Here is a 16,701-nt window from a genome sequence, read left to right as displayed (position 1 = left end):
AGACGATGCATGCGAGCTTGAAATCGTCGTTCGTGAATTTCTTCGCGAAGTGCTTCCGCTTCTTCATGGGCTTGTCGGCCTCGGTCGGCAACGGCTCGACTCGCATCACATAGAGCTTGTTGCGCCTCAAGTGCTTGAGCGTCACGGAGTTGTTGTTGTTGATGTTGAGCCTCGGCATCTTGTGCATTTTGGCGTAGAGACGCGCGTTCTTCCTCTTCATGTTGGCATTGTTGTTGTCGTTCTCGAGCTAGCGCAAAGGCTTCTTCGGCTTGACGTCGTCGGCGTTCTTGAGAGTCGGTGTCTCGAAGTGGATTAAGGTTTGCTTGACGGTCGGTGTGCGCGGCTCGACGAAGAGTGTTCGATGTCAATGTACTTGAGCCGTAAAGGGTAAAGTCGGAATGGCGACTTGAACAACTCCTTGAAGTGGAACAAGAGCGGTTGAGAAACAAAGCGCGAATCTCGTCCATCCTTGCGTCATTCTCTTGCTTGTGATCATCTAGCTTGTGGTCTAAGTAGTCCCTTGTACGTTGCTCGGAAAGTCGCAAGTCGGCGGCAAGGTTGTCGATGCGTTCACTCATAGCTTGTTGCTCTTGATGCAAAGCACGTTGTGCACCAAAGAGGTGACTCTTGGTGACGAAGGAGTTCATGTCATCGTCTTGCTCCATGAAGAGTGGGTTGGTAGAAGTACTTGGCCTATCCATCATTCCAAGAAAAATGTGAGTGGTAGAAAGAGAAGAACGAATACCAAATGTACCTTGACCAAAGTTGAAAGTGAATCGATGATCACTCCAATGTAGGACAAGGAAATAGCCCAATTGGTATGAATTCTCGTCGGTTTCTCACACCTACACAAGTAAAAGCTTATGGTGGAGCTTGGTTAGGATGGTGGCACAATTTTTAATGCGAATGTAAGCAAGATTCAATAATGTTGGAGAAGATTCGCAAGATGCAATGTAACAAGTAGACGAAGCATATACGGTACACGGAAACACACACACAAATAGATAAGTGGGGTTGTGCAACCAATGGTGAGCCAAAATGTGGAATCCACAAAAATGCTCCAAGGGTTGCACAACACTAGAGAGACGCTAGCACGATTGCACGATAGGCGGATACAAGAACTTGTGCACAACCTACTTAGCAAAATGCAACGACTTCTATCCCAAATATGTTCTATGCAAGGTGTTGCTATGATATGATCCAAGATGATCGAGTATGACAATCTTAATGTTGTATGATGCTATGGTTCTTGCTTAAAATCTCTTTTCTTATCTTTTCTCTTTGCTTAAAAGCTTGGTTGCCTCTTAGATGTGTGAGCTCTTTTCTCATGCAATGCTTGACGAACCAAGATAGCAAGTGAGTATGCGATGACAACTTTGTGACATAAGAGATGATACCAATATAGGCAACAATGATGTATGTATGTATGCTATGGGAAGTATGATCACTAAGGTGCACAAGTCTCGTTGCCGGCAATACTCAATGGCTAGTATCGATGGGTAAGCAACGCAAAGGAGTAAGGTTAAGGTGGCTATCAATGTAATGGCAAGAGTGATATGACAAATACCAAGATGAGTTTACCAGTCTTACTTCCGGTATGGTGTCAAAATGGTGGCACGAATACCAAGTCGTAGTCGAGGTGGTCGTTGTTGACGATGCATCCATGGCGAAGATGAGTGGCGGTGATGTCGATGTCGAACCGTACCTAGATAGCCGAAACACAAAAGGATACGGTACCACAACTCAAATTCTCAAAACCATGTGTGAGCAAAATCGTTGGAGTAGGTAGCGGGTAAGTGGTGGTATGGTATATTGGCAATGTTTGCGGAAGTCGGTGCTGGTGTAGCGGATGATGTGGTGGAAGCCGAAACAAAATTTGAGCAAAATCAGTTTCAAAGTAGCGGTCGTCCGGAAATGGACGGATGTTCGGTCGCCGGACAGCCGGTAGGGTCGGAAATGTGCTAATTTCAGCTCGGTGTAGAGGTTCCGGTCGTCCGGTAAGGGTCGGACATCCGGTGGTTCCTGGGTCGCCGGACGTCTGGTAAGTTGCGGTCGTCCGGTGGGCGGGGTCAACGCGAAATTGATAGGATTTCGTGGATTTTGGATGGATTTCGAGGTGGAGATGGTGGGGGAAGGCTAGATCCACTTGCAACACAACAAATTCACGGATCAAAACCAACAAAACATCATCAAAACTCACAAAACACAAGAAAATTTTTTGGGGCTATTTTTGTGGGGATTTTCGGATTAGGACGAAAAACAACAAAATCAAGCTAGAAAAACGAAGAGGGGGGCTCCGAAATCATGATCAACCTTGCTCTAGATACCAAGATGATGTAGGGTAGAGACCCTAATCGCCCGATCTTTCACGAAAGGAGCGGATCCCGGGGAAAACACGAAGAACACGGGGAAGAACAGAAGGAAAACACAAGAGGAAATCACTAAACCGACACGAATAAGTCACACATGGGCTAGATCCTCGAGTACATAGAACGATACACGAATTCACGGACAACTAGGGACGATACACGGTAACCAGTTCTTCTCCATGAGGAGGTCTTGAATCCACAAGGGGATCTTCCCATAAAGGGTCTTGAATCCAAGGTGGATCTTCTCCGTAGAGGGGCCGCGGTCTCTCTCGTGGAGTAGATCCGATATGGATGAGCAATGCTCTATCTCTAAAATGAGCTAAACCAATGCTAACCCTAGAAAGGAGGTGGGAGAGGTCTATTTATAGTCTAAGTGCAAATGGGGGCGAAAGTAGGGGTACATGGGCCTCGGGCCCGAATCTGGACGTAGCCAGGTACCGGACGTCTGCTGGGGACCGGTCGTCCGGTGTCTCAGGAGCTGCCGGACGTCCGGTGTCCTCCGGTCGTCCGCTGGTTCTGCTCTGTGATGGGGGTGCCGGACGTCCGGTAGCTCCGGACTTCCGCTGATGTTGGCTCGGGTGCTAGTGCGGCGGTCGTCCGGTCCGGACCGGACATCCGCTCGTTTACTTCGGGTGCAGGGGCACTAAAAGTGCTAGTGATCGACTAGAGGGGGGTTAATAGGCGATTTTTATGAAAGTCTTCAAAACATGTAAGTTTCGAAGACAAACGATAGAAATAAACCTATTACCATGCAGCGGAAGGTAGACTACACTAGGCAAACCATAGACACGTATTCAATGAAGTGAAAGCACAATGACTAATAGCAGCTAGGCAGTAAGGATCAGGTAGGAAGATATTATGAAGCCAATCAGAGCAAGCAGTCACTCAGTGAAGACAGAAGATAATGCAATCATGCAATGACTTCACTAGGACCAACAGTAAGTAAAGAGAAGGGAAGGATGAAACCAGTGACTCATTGAAGACAATGATCTGTTAGACCAGTTCCAGTTGCTGTGACGACTATACGTCTGGTTAGGGAGGCTGAGATTCAACTCAGAAGACCTCGTCTTCACCTTATTCCCCTTGAGCTAAGGACACCCAGTCCTCGCCCAATCACTCTGGTAAGTCTTCAAGGTAGACTTCCAAACCTTCACAGACTTCGTTCACCAGCGATCCACAATGACTCTTGGATGCTCAGAATGCGACGCCTAACCGGCTGGAGGATTCACAGTCCTCAAGTGTAACAAGTCTTCAGATCACACAGATAGGAAGACTTAAGTGATGTCTAACACTCTTTGGCTCTGGGTGTTTAGGGCTTTATCCTCGCAAGGAATTCTCTCTCAAAGGCTTCGAGGTGGGTTGCTCTCAAACGACAAAAGCCGTATTTTAACTCTGAGCAGACAACGGTTTATGGTTGTAGGGGGTGGGCTATTTATAGCCACTAGGCAACCTGACCTGATTCGTCCGAAATGACCCTGGGTCCCTAAGGAACTGACACATGTTCCAATGGTCAGATTTCAAACACACACGGCAACTTTACTTGGGCTACAAGCAAAGCTGACTTGTCCAACTCTGGACAAGATTCGCTCTCATAGTCTTCACTCAAAGACATAGGATTTTGGTTAAGCATCACTTCAGTCATTCTGACTGGTTCTCTTGGACCCCACTTAATAGTACGGTGGTTCCTATGAATCAACAAAGAAGAAAAAGAACTACGAAAGATCTAAGTCTTCGCGCTCCATAGTCTTCATGCGATGTCTTCTCTTGTCATAGTCTTTAATGTGAATGTCTTCACATACCACCTTTGACTTCAATGCCTTCTTACATTTTTAGGGGTCATCTCTGGTAGGAAAACCGAAGCAATGAGGGACTTCTACCTGTGTTATCCTGCAATTCTCACAAACACATTAGTTCCTCAACTAGGTTTGTTGTCAATACTCCAAAACCAACCAGGGGTGGCACTAGATGCACTTACAATCTCCCCCTTTTTGGTGATTGATAACAAACTAGTTGAAGTTTTCAATGGGGAATATAATATGTGAAATTGTAAAGGATAAGAAACTGTCTTCATAAGTTGCAAGGGCTCCCCCTGAAGATGTGCATATATGGAATTTGCTTTTGGAATGCAAATGCACATGGCAGGTTGTACTTGTGGAGATCCTCTTCAACTTATGATGACAATTCATCATGCATGAAAAGTACGTGAAGATAATGGCATGCATAATGAGAAATGAACGTCTGCAAAATGATCCAAGTGCGGAATTTATCGTCGCACATGCGGAATTTATCATCGCATCACAAAATAGCAAATAAGTAGCAGACGACCATCGAGTTTAAATGTTACAACTCAAAGGACCAAAAGTATCAAAACGAGAGTTGTAAACACTAGGCAAAACATAAAGTAACCGCCCATATGGACCTGCTTGAAGACTATCAAACTCATATGCTTCTCCCCCTTTTGTCAGTAAGGACCAAAAAGGTTTGAAGACATAGAGCATCTACTCGTTCCCATGAGGAGTAGGTGAAGCAGCAAGGTCGTCGGTGTTGTTAGGCGGTGCAGACGAACTCGGGGCAGTGTCGATGCATGCTGAAGTAGGGGGAAGTGAAGTAGCATCGTCTTCGTCCTCGATCACTCTGGCATTCACAGTTGCGGCGGAGGAAGAGAACTCATAGTCCTCAAGAGACGGAGCTCGTCGCAGCACAGTCCTTCGGGGAGGTGTGGAGTCAAACTTGAATCATTCAGGGAAGCCATCCTCGTGAAGATCATCCTCAGAGCACATAAGCGTCAGCCCTTTCCATGTACGCCGACATGTTTCATGGGCAACAAAGGAATTCTTGGTGGCAAGATTGCGAATGCGGTTGACATCCACCAAGAGGCTTTGCATTTGGTGCTTCAGCCAGTCATGATGCCTATCATGTTTCTGATGAAGGGCAACCAGAAGCTCTCGGTCATTGAAAACACGAGATCGCTTCTTGGGCCGTTGGGAAATGGTGCTTTTAGTGGCTTCAGTGAGGGCACGATGAGGTGCACGTGTAGTACCAGCCAGAGGATAAACACGAGTGACTGCTTCAACTCCTTCAATGTTCTGAGAGAAACTTTGATGCTTAGCATTCTGAAGACTAAGAGGCTCCTTGGCAGGCTCTTGATAGATGGCTTCAATGGACATTTCCACGTCAGGCAGAAAGATCCGATGATTGCGAGCAGAGGGCTGATATGAGATAGCTGAGTGGAGTTTGATCAGCCGCATTATCCATGGAGCGTAGAACTTCAAGCTAAAAAGATCAGATCTTGATGCAACAAGTTGGCAGATGAAGAAGTCTTGTGCATTGAAGCATTTGCCATGAAGAATATAGAAGACCAAAGTCTTCATTGCACCTTCCAGCTTTGTATGTGGAGAATGTCCTTTGATGGGCCAGAGAGTTCGCCTCATAATGTGATACATAGTACATGGCAGATACTCAAGGTCTCCAACAAAGAACTCCTTAGGATATGCAGCATCTGGAGGCAAAGGCTTCATCATACTAAGCATCTGACTCATGTTCGGTTCAGGCTTCTGAAAGATGCTCTCCATAGCTTCACTGTGAAGCTGACAGCTAGGTTCATAGAGATCTCCAGGAGTGGGCAGACTAGTGAGCTCAATGATATCAAAGGCTTTGGCTTTGTGATGAACATTTCATGTCATCCACTCAAGGACCCAAGTCTTCGGATCTCTGTTGTAGCCACGTATGTGAAGAGTGGCATAAAATTGGAGCAGCAACTCTTCGTTCCAGTGCTCTTGGTCGGTGACAAAAGGCAACAATCCAACCTCTTTGAAGCAATCCAGAGCTTCTTCCAAGCAGGGCAGACCAGTTATTGCTTCGGTGTCAAGACGCATATGAGGGAAGATGCAACCTTGATTGTACAGAATGCATGAGTAATAACTTCGCTGCGGATAGCTCCAGAACTGATCAGAAGATATTCTTTCCCTTGAGTAGGGGTTCATGGAGCTATTGAAGAAGGTGTTGTCTGCTTTGAAGCCATTGACATTAAAGGATCCAGGTGCTGATGCAGGACCTGGAAATCTGGGTAACCTTGGCATTGGCTTCTGTACCTGAGGCCTGTGCTCAACATGATAGTCAAACTGAGGACTAGCAGCAGGCGCAGGAACAGGAGCAGTAGCATCATTGGCTTCCCTGACTTCTGGTTCATGGGTTGGTGTAGGATCCACATTTGCTTCAGCCATGACTACGTCATTGGCTTCATTTGTGTTGGTGGTGGCAGTCTCAAGATTCTCAACCTCCACTTGATGAGTTGGAGGGTCGGGCACAGACACGTTCTCCTCGAGAACAGCTTCTTGGTGAGACGGGGGTGTAGCAACTCTTGGGGTTTCTTCTTCATCGGCTGATGCAGCCGGAACATCTTCAGGCAGTTTGGCTTCGGATTCAGTCATAGTAGGAGTGGCACCTGGAAACACTTGACGTGCAACAGATTGGTGAGGCACTTGTCCTTCTGGAATGCTGGAAGGAGGGACTTGAGACCTTGATCCTTTGCGAAGCCTGCGGAACGCTGGCGACGCCTTTGGAGATGGAGTTGGCTGGGCCTCAAAGTCATCTTCCTCTTCTTGCCGGGGTGGTGTGACTTGTTGTTGTGGGTGATCAGCCCATGATGCATCCTGAGAAATTGGCGTCAGAGGACGACCAATGCTGATGAGTTCGCTGTGCATAAGCATAGGCGATGATACCTGTTGGTACTCGATCTGAGGAAGAACTACATCATCTTCAACATTGTCATGGTGACCAATGTCTTCAGCAGCGGTGGGATCAGCTGCTGGAATGTCTTCAGCTGTATGAGCCTCTGTGGAAGCAGGCTCATGGACAATCAGTTGGCTCTCTTGGTGTGTAGATGCAGGGCGAACCATTAAGATAGGTTGAACAACTAAGGGCTCTGTGGGAGCAGCCCGATCCTTCTTGGTCTTGCGCTTCTTCTTGGAGGGAGCAACATCAGAGGCTTCAAGATGTTTCCTCTTTCTGGCTTCAGCCTCAGCAGTCCTCGTCTTCTTCAGTTCTGAAGCGATTGACCTGACCTTTGGCTTCGAGCCAGTCATGCTGGCTGGGAAGACAATGGGATGTGCTTCCTGCCTTGGTGCGTTGGGTTCGGCCACAGCGAGCTTCTTCTTCTTCTTTGCAGCCATCCTAGGATCGATGCCAGGACGCCCAAGGGCCTTGCGCTTCTCAGCCTCATTGTAGACTTGCACACACTTGTCAGCCAGGCTCTTCATGCGCTCACGAGAACCTTGAGCTTCTTCACGCTTCTTGAGGAAGGCTTCTTTGAGCTCGTGCAGCATGATCTTGAAGTTCTTGACCTCTTGCACACTGAGCTTGGCCATATGCTTCTTGAACTGAGCTTTCTCAAAGTCGATCTTTTGCTTCAGTTCAACAATGCGCTGAGCTAGAGCTAGCTATGAAGCAATGGCGCCATGGAAGGCGACACTGAGGCCAATTGGAAGTTGCAGATTTTCAAAGCTGAGGTTGGGCATGTCAAACCACTCATCGATGAAGTTGTGGATGATTTCCATGTCAAAGAGAGGCAAATCATTGAAGATTTCTGCTTCTTCTTTGCTCTTGATCAGTTGCTCAAGAGCGTCATATGCAAGATCTTCATCGTTGGACAGATAATTGGCATCGTTGCGCAGAATAGCAGCAGCAGTCAGTTGTTGGCTGGTGTGTTGCAGAGGCATCTTGACTCTCGAGGGCTTGGAGATGCGTGACAAATCTTCAGACTGCACACTGTCTTCAGGAGGTGCAGTAGCCAGTGGCTTCGCCCGTGAGATTTTTGGTGCTGGGGCAGGCTTTGAAGCTTTAGGCTGCTTCAGTTTCTTTGGCTTCGACGGTGCAGGCGCTTCATCAGATTCAGCGTCATCTGCAAGCTCATCTACGGCTGTCCCTTGAACCATGATATGAGTGATGAGACCTTCCAGGTTGTAGAAGGGCCCAACAAGATTGGGTTCAGCTTCGCGGGTGCCATCGGCACGGGGAGCAGAGGGACCAGGGTTGAAGTCTAGTCCCAATGACTTCTTGTTCTGCTTCGCCGAATTCTTGGCAAACTGGAAGTTTCATTTGAACAGATTGTCATCACGACACCATAGTAGTGACGATGGGTGTGCATCTGCAGGCTGTGGTCCTCGGACCATGCAGGGATAGAAGCCTTGATCAATGGCTTCGTCTCTGGACCTGGGTTAAAGATTTTTGTATAGGATGTCTCCCCAAGCTCGCTTGATGGCATTTTTCTCAGCATATTCCTGGGTCACAAACTAGTATTTGAACCATTGTTCTGCCCAATATCTTCGAATCAATTGGATTCGGGTCTTGCACTGATTGTAATCCTCTTCAGGATCTGTCTTGTAAAGCTCTGAGAGGTCATCAGGCAAATCTCTTGATGTTCCCCCACGACGCAGTCTGCCACCCTTCCTTACTAATTTCTCTGCAGCCATGAACTTCAAACTGAATGGCTTCAACACGTTCAAAGGCTTCAAAGGCTTTCGCTTGCTGGCCAAATAGGAACTGGCTTCGGGAGAATTTATATGATACTGTAAGAATTCTGCAAATGAATGCAGACTATGAGAACCAAGGGATTCTCCCACGGACATGTACCTGTGACAGCATTAAGGTGTGAGGGAAGGGGAAGAGGTCATATGCATTCTCAGAAGATTTTGAAGATAAATTAGTTTAGAAGACATTGACCTCATCGTGTGAAGACATTCACTCATAGATAAAGAGTTGGTTCCAAATTTGTACGAATCCATGGATCAATACAAGTGAGGAATCTAACTACTTTGTGAAGCATAAGTGAACATACTAGGCATATTATGAGATGCAGTATGAAATAGATCCAACTTGTGTGAATAGAAACTTCTTGTGGCGGAAAGTGATGAATCTATAGGATCAAAGGGGCCGTAAAAAGGAAGTTTTATTTACCACATGAAGAACTGCTAGACGGAGTGGAAGAGGAGGCCGAGCAGTTCGATCGTCCGTGCCCTAACTTGGCGACGGAGGACACCTACGGCGACGGCAGAGAAGACGATGTCCGCGGCCGGCGTGAAGATGGCGTCGGAGAGGTCGCGGCAGCTAAGCGCTTCGTCGCCGGTGTCGTCGAGGGCTAGCGGTGGCGCTAGGGTTCGTGCGAGAGTGGAAGAAAGGATAATGACTGTGGTGAGATGTGTATTTATAGGGACAGGGACGGCACAATGTTATTACACAGGTGCCCCTGGCGATTCACATCTGAAGGACACGTGGCCATCATGCAACATATTGGAGGTTGTTCCATGTTCCCACGCAAGCCTGGATTGTCGGGTGGTCGTTCCCACTTCTCCGGGTTTCAGGTGAAGGAATTAGCATTGAAAGGGGACTTAATGTTTGTCTCTGTATCTTCTGCTGACAAGGACGCAGAGAAGACATTCGACAGTTTCAAGAGAATGCATATGATTTGGAGAGATAGAGTTTCAGATAGAAAGCATAGAGAGGTTAGGGTCCGATCACATTCACTTAGTTCAAAAGTTTCAACAAGAAGACATAGCTATAAGTGAATGATGTAGAGGACAGAACACTAGTATATGTATATATATGTGAGAAAGACAACCAAACCAACATAGTGAAGATAATCATGAAGACAAGTTGAGAATGGAGACAAACAAAATATGAAGACATAGCAAATGTAACGCCATGGGCAAAACACTTCAAACAGAAGAATTTGGTGGTGGCGTTACCCACCGTATAGGAAGTATTAGACCCAGACATGGTGTACAATTTTCGTGGCGCTCCAAAGTCAAATTCCACATTAATGTATTCACACTTAGAATGTATGTCTTCATTGATTGAAGACATACTTTACTTCGTGTGTTGCACATCTAAGTCATCAATATGCATAAGTGTTAGGATGTGTGCCTGATCACATGGCATTTGAGGATTCCAAGATATTTAGCTCACACCGTAACTTGCAAAATCTCTTCTCATCCAAGGGCTTGGTGAAGATATCTGCCAATTGCTCTTCAGTGTTGACGTGTATGATATCAATATCTTCCATCACAACATGATCTCTGAGAAAGTGATGACGAATTTCAATGTGCTTTGTCTTCGAGTGCTGAACTGGGTTGTTGGCAATCTTGATGGCGCTTTCGTTGTCACAGTAGAGTGGCACTTGCTTCAGATGAATGCCATAGTCTTTGAGTGTTTGCTTCATCCACAGAAGCTAAGCGCAGCAAGATCCAACAGCAATGTATTCAAATTTAGCAGTGGAGAGAGATACACAGTTCTGCTTCTTTGAAGACCAACATACAAGTGATCATCCCAGAAAATGACATGTGCCTGATGTAGACTTGTGATCCACCTTGTCACCAGCATAATCAGCATCCGAGAATCCAACCAGATCAAACTCTGAGCCCTTTGGATACCATAATCCTAGAGTTGGGGTGTAAGCGAAATACCGAAGAATTCGCTTCACAGCTAAGTGATGCGATTCCTTCGGTGCCGCTTGGAATCGAGCACACATGCAAACACTAAGCATAATATCTGGCCTAGATGCACATAGATAAAGTAAAGAACCAATCATGGAGCGGTATACCTTTTGATCGACCTCTTTACCATTGTCGTCGGGACCCAGATGATGTTTGGCTAGCATTAGCGTCGTGAAGCCTTTGCAGTCTTGCATACCAAACTTCTTCATGCAATCTTTGAGATACTTATCTTGAGATATAAAGATGCCATTGCGTTGCTGACGTATTTGAAGACCAAGGAAGAACTTCAGCTCACCCATCATGGACATCTGATATTGCTCTTGCAACATATATCCAAACTCTTCACTGTATTTCTGATTGGTGCAGCCGAAGATAATGTCATCCACATATATTTGGCACACAAACAGTTCACCATCGTATGTCTTCGTGAAGAGAGTGGGGTCGATGGAACCAGATTTGAAGCCTTTGCTCTTCAGGAAGTCTTTGAGTGTGTCATACCAAGCCCGAGGAGCTTGTTTGAGGCCATACAGTGCCTTGTTGAGCTTGTACACCATGTCAGGATGTTTTGGATCTTCAAAGCCAGGAGGTTGTGCAACATACACTTCTTCTTCAATCTTGCCATTGAGAAAAGCACTCTTCACATCCATTTGATATAGAAGTATGTTATGATGATTTGCATAGGCCAGCAGTATGCGTATGGCTTCAAGTCTAGCCACAGGAGCAAATGTTTCATCAAAGTCAATCCCTTCAACTTGAGTGTATCCTTGAGCAACGAGACGAGCTTTGTTTCTGACAACTTGACCATGCTCATCTTGCTTGTTGCGATATATCCATTTGGTGCCTATTATATTGTGCTTCCGAGGATTGGGACGCTTAACCTGTTCCCATACATTATTCAGCTCAAACTGTTGAAGCTCTTCTTGCATAGCTTGAATCCATTCAGGTTCCATGAAGGCTTCTTCAACTTTCTTAGGTTCAGTTATTGAGACGAATGCGAAGTCCCCACAGAAATTTGCTAGCTGTGTTGCCCTTGAACGAGTGAGTGGACCTGGTGCATTGATGCTATCAGTTATTCTCTCAATCTGCACTTCATTTGCAACACGAGGATGTACAGGACGAAGATTTTGCTCTTGCTGATCATTGTCATTGTTAGAGGGATTGTCTTCAGGCTGAGCATTGTCTTCAGGTTGATCAGGTGCGGAGATGATAAGTTCCTCTTCAGGTTGAGCTTCAGAAGGTATGATTTCTCCAGTTCCCATAAGTTTAATTGATTCACTGGATGGAACTTCATCTAGCACATTTGGCAGGTGCTCTCTTTGTGAGTCGTTAGTCTCATCGAACCGCACATCCACTGTTTCAACCACTTTATAATGAAAGAGATTGAAGACTCTGTAGGAGTGCGAATCCTTTCCATATCCAAGCATAAAACCCTCATGTCCTTTTGGTGCAAATTTTGAAGTATGATGTGGATCCTTGATCCAGCACCTGGCGCCAAGTACTCTGAAGTAACTGACATTTGGCTTCTTGCCAGTAAGGAGCTCATAGGATGTCTTGTTAGGAAGCTTCTTAACATAAACACGGTTGATGATATGGCATGCAGTGTCAATGGCTTCAGGCCAGAATTTTCTTGGAGTCTTGTATTCATCAAGCATCGTCTGAGCCATCTCAATAAGTGTTTTGTTCTTGCGTTCGACGACGCCATTCTGTTGTGGCGTGTACGGAGCTGAGAATTCATGTGTGATGCCCAAAGTATCAATATATGTATCTAGGCCAGTGTTCTTGAATTCAGTGCCATTGTCACTTCTGATGTGCTTTATCTTGGCGCCATAGTTGTTCATTGCTCGATTGGTGAAGCGTCTGAAGACATCCTGCACTTCAGTCTTGTAAAGGATCATATGCACCCAAGTATATCTTGAATAATCATCAACAATGACAAAGCCATAGAGACAAGCAGTAGTAGTAAGAGTTGAGTAATGAGTGGGACCGAAAAGATCCATGTGTAGCAGTTCGAAGGGTTGAGTCATTGTCATGATTGTCTTCGAGGGATGCTTGGCCCTCGTCACCTTTCCTGCTTCACAGGCACCGCATAAGTGATCCTTCTTGAACTTGACGCCCTCGATGCCTATGACATGCTTCTTCCTTGCAAGGGTGTGGAGGTTCCTCATGCCAGCATGCCCTAGCCTCCAATGCCAGAGCCAACATTCAGAAGCTTTTGCTAGAAGACATACGGCAAGTTGTGGTCCTGCTGAGAAATCTACCACGTACAAATCATCTTTCCGATACCCTTCAAACACTAGAGACTTGTCAGATTCCATTAGAACAAGGCAACGATATTTTCCAAATATCACAATCATGTTTAAATCGCAAAGCATTGAGACAGACATCAAGTTGAAACCAAGGGATTCAACAAGCATGACTTTATCCATGTGTTGATCCTTTGAGATTGCAACTCTGCCTAGACCCAATACCTTTCTTTTACCAGTGTCAGCAAATGTGATGTGACTTTTGTCAGATGGACGTAAGGTTGAGTCCATGAGAAGGCTTCGCTTGCCAGTCATGTGATTGGTACACCCACTATCAATAATCCATTCTGAAGCTGCTGGTGTCGTACCCTACAGTGCAGTTAGGGGGATAGGCTTCACGAAGAGAATTGTGAAGCAAAAACATTTGACGAACCGGTGGATTATTAAAGCTTAGATCGAGATTAGGACTGATAGGGCAAGTAGCAAGCGACTCAGGAACAAAGTACATAATAAGACCATTTGGGCATTTGATCTTGCGCCCTACAAGATGTGTAAGGTCCCCAGCAATAGCATCAGACGATTTTGGTTTTCGTTTGGAGACCTTTCCCTGCAAAAGAGAGTTAAGCTTTCTTAGCCACCCACATCTTCAAGGGTGGCTTCGAAGGAATGAGTCTAAGTGCAGCATCTGAGAACTTTGGCTTTGGAGCCCTAGCAAAAAGTCTTGCAGGTGGACAATAGTACTCATAAGAATAAGCAGAATAGTTCTTGGTCTTATGAACATGGCAGTTTGATGAACCGTGCTCATATTCATAGGCCTGAGTATGGCTTCACTGCAAAACATTTGCATTAGTGCGACTCAGGTGAGTCCTCTGTCTATATGAAGCCTTTGGGCTGTATGAAGCCTGTGGTCTGGGATTTGACTTCTTCACTTGTGGTGTCATGACGACATTCACATGAAGATTCTCCAAACACCTTTTCGGCACCCAGACCTTCTTCATAGGCGGCCCATTCCTGCAGTTAGTACCAATATACCTGGCAAACACTTCACCATTCTGATTCTTAAACAGTTTATAGTTTGCATCAAAGGATTCATCAATAACAATGGGATTAGCACAAGTGAATCTAGATAGGGTGGATGGATCCGCTGAAGGTTCCTTTGCCGCAACCCATGTGGTTTTGGGTACTGCTCAGGTTTCCAGTAAGAGCCATCAGCATTCATTTTCCTTTCAAACCCGACACCCACTTTCCTAGGGTTTCGGTTCAGGATCTGCCTTTTGAGGACATCACATAGTGTCTGATGCCCTTTGAGACTTTTGTACATCCCTGTTTCAAGCAATGTCTTCAACCTAGCATTCTCATCAGCAATAGCAGTGGTATCCTTAGCAGAGGGGTTAGTTACCACATCAACAATTGAAGATATTGCAATAGTAGCAGCAATAGAACATTCAGCAACAGAAGTAGCGTTATCACACTCAATGCATTTAAGACATGGTGGTTCAAATCCTTCCTGAGCTGAACTGATCTATTCGGCGTGAAGTGACTTGTTTTCCTTTTGAAGATCTTCATGAGCCGCTCTCAATTTCTCAAGATCTTGCTTCCTTTGAAGATAATCATAGGAAAGCCTTTCATGAGTTGTTGAGAGCGTTTCATGACGACTTTCAAGTTCCTCATACTTAACGTGAAGATTTTTTATGTCTTCAATTAAGGACTAAGATCGAGTCATTTCAGCGTCTAACAGATCATCGCTTTTGTCTAACAGTTTTTGAATGTATTCCATAGCTTTCTATTTTTCAGTTGCAATTTTAGCAAGTGTTTTGTAGCTAGGTTGGAACCACAATCAGAGTCATCGTCACTAGATGTTTGATAGTGAGTAGTGCGTGTGTTTACCTTGGCACCACGTGCCATGAAGCAGTAGGAAGGAGCAGAGTAGTCCTTGTCATTTGCATCGGTGTCGAGTGCATGTGTTTACCTTGGCACCACGTGCCATGAAGCAGTAGGAAGGAGCGGAGTAGTCCTTGTCATTTGCATCGGTGTCGGTGATGAAGCATTGTCTTCAGTGTTGAAGATGGACTTGGCAACGTATGCTGTAGCCAGACTCGCAAAGCTAGAATCGGACTCCTCCTCAGACTCCACCTCCGCCTCCTTAGAAGCAGACTCCTCCTCAGAATCCATTTCCTTGCTAACAAACGCACGTGCCTTGCCAGATGAGCTCTTCTTGTGTGATGAAGACTTTGAGGAAGACTTGGATGAAGACTTTGAGTATTTCTTCTTCTTCTTGTCGTCAGAGTCATACTCCTTGCTCTTCTTCTTCTTCTTGTTCTCATTGTCCCACTGTGGACACTCAGAGATGTAGTGGCCAGGTTTCTTGCACTTGTGACATGTTCTCTTCTTGTAGTCATGAGTAGAAGCTTCATCATTCCTTGAGCTTGATCGTGAACACTTTCTGAAGCCTTTCTTCTTGGTGAATTTTTGGAACTTCTTCACAAGCATAGCAATCTCCTTTCCAATGTCTTCAGGTTCATCAGAACTGCTGTCAGATTCTTCTTCAGATGAGGAGACAACTTTTGCCTTCAAGGCACGAGTTCGCCCATAGTTGGGACCGTAGTTGTCTCTTTTCTCAGAAAGCTTAAACTCGTGTGTGTTGAGCCTCTCAAGTATGTCAGACAGATCGAGTGTCTTGAAATTGGGACGTTCTTGAATCATCAGGGCTAGGGTGTCAAACGAACTGTCAAGTGATCTCGAGAGTGTCTTGACGACTTCATGCTTGGTGATCTCAGTAGCACCGAGGGCTTGAAGCTCATTTGTGATGTCAGTGAGTCTATCAAACGTGAGCTGGACATTTTCATTGTCATTTCTCTTGAAGCGGTTGAAGAGGTTGCGAAGGACACTGATTCTCTGATCTCTCTGGGTTGAGACGCCTTCGTTGACCTTGGAGAGCCAGTCCCAGACTAGCTTAGATGTTTCCAAAGCACTCACGCGGCCATACTGTCCTTTGGTCAGATGACCACAGATAATATTCTTGGCAGTAGAGTCCAGTTGAACGAACTTCTTGACATCAGCAGCAGTGACACCTTCTCCAGCCTTGGGAACGCCGTTCCTAATGACATACCATAGGTCGACATCAATGGCTTCAAGATGCATGCGCATCTTATTCTTTAAGTAGGGATATTTAGTTCCATCGAAGACGGGGCACGCAGCAGAGACTTTAATTATCCCTGCAGTCGACATAGCTAAAACTCCAGGTGGTTAAACCGAATCACACAGAACAAGGGAGTACCTTGCTCTGATACCAATTGAAACTGCTAGTGATCGACTAGAGGGGGGGTGAATAGGTGATTTTTATGAAAGTCTTCAAAACATGTAAGTTTTGAAGAAAAATGATAGAAATAAAACTATTACCATGCAGCAGAAGGTAGACTACACTAGGCAAACCATAGACACGTATTCAATCAAGTGAAAGCACAATGACTAATAGCAGCTAGGCAGTAAAGATCAGGTAGGAAGATATTGTGAAGCCAATCAGAGCAAGTAGTCACTCAATGAAGATAGAAGATAATGTAATCATACAATGACTTCACTAGGACCAACAGTAAGTAAAGA

The sequence above is a fragment of the Triticum aestivum genome, chromosome 2A (genome assembly GCF_018294505.1).
Source record: "Triticum aestivum cultivar Chinese Spring chromosome 2A, IWGSC CS RefSeq v2.1, whole genome shotgun sequence".
NCBI lineage: Eukaryota > Viridiplantae > Streptophyta > Magnoliopsida > Poales > Poaceae > Triticum > Triticum aestivum.
The sequence above is the reverse complement of the archived record's forward strand: the minus strand, read 5'-3'. Positions refer to the sequence as shown.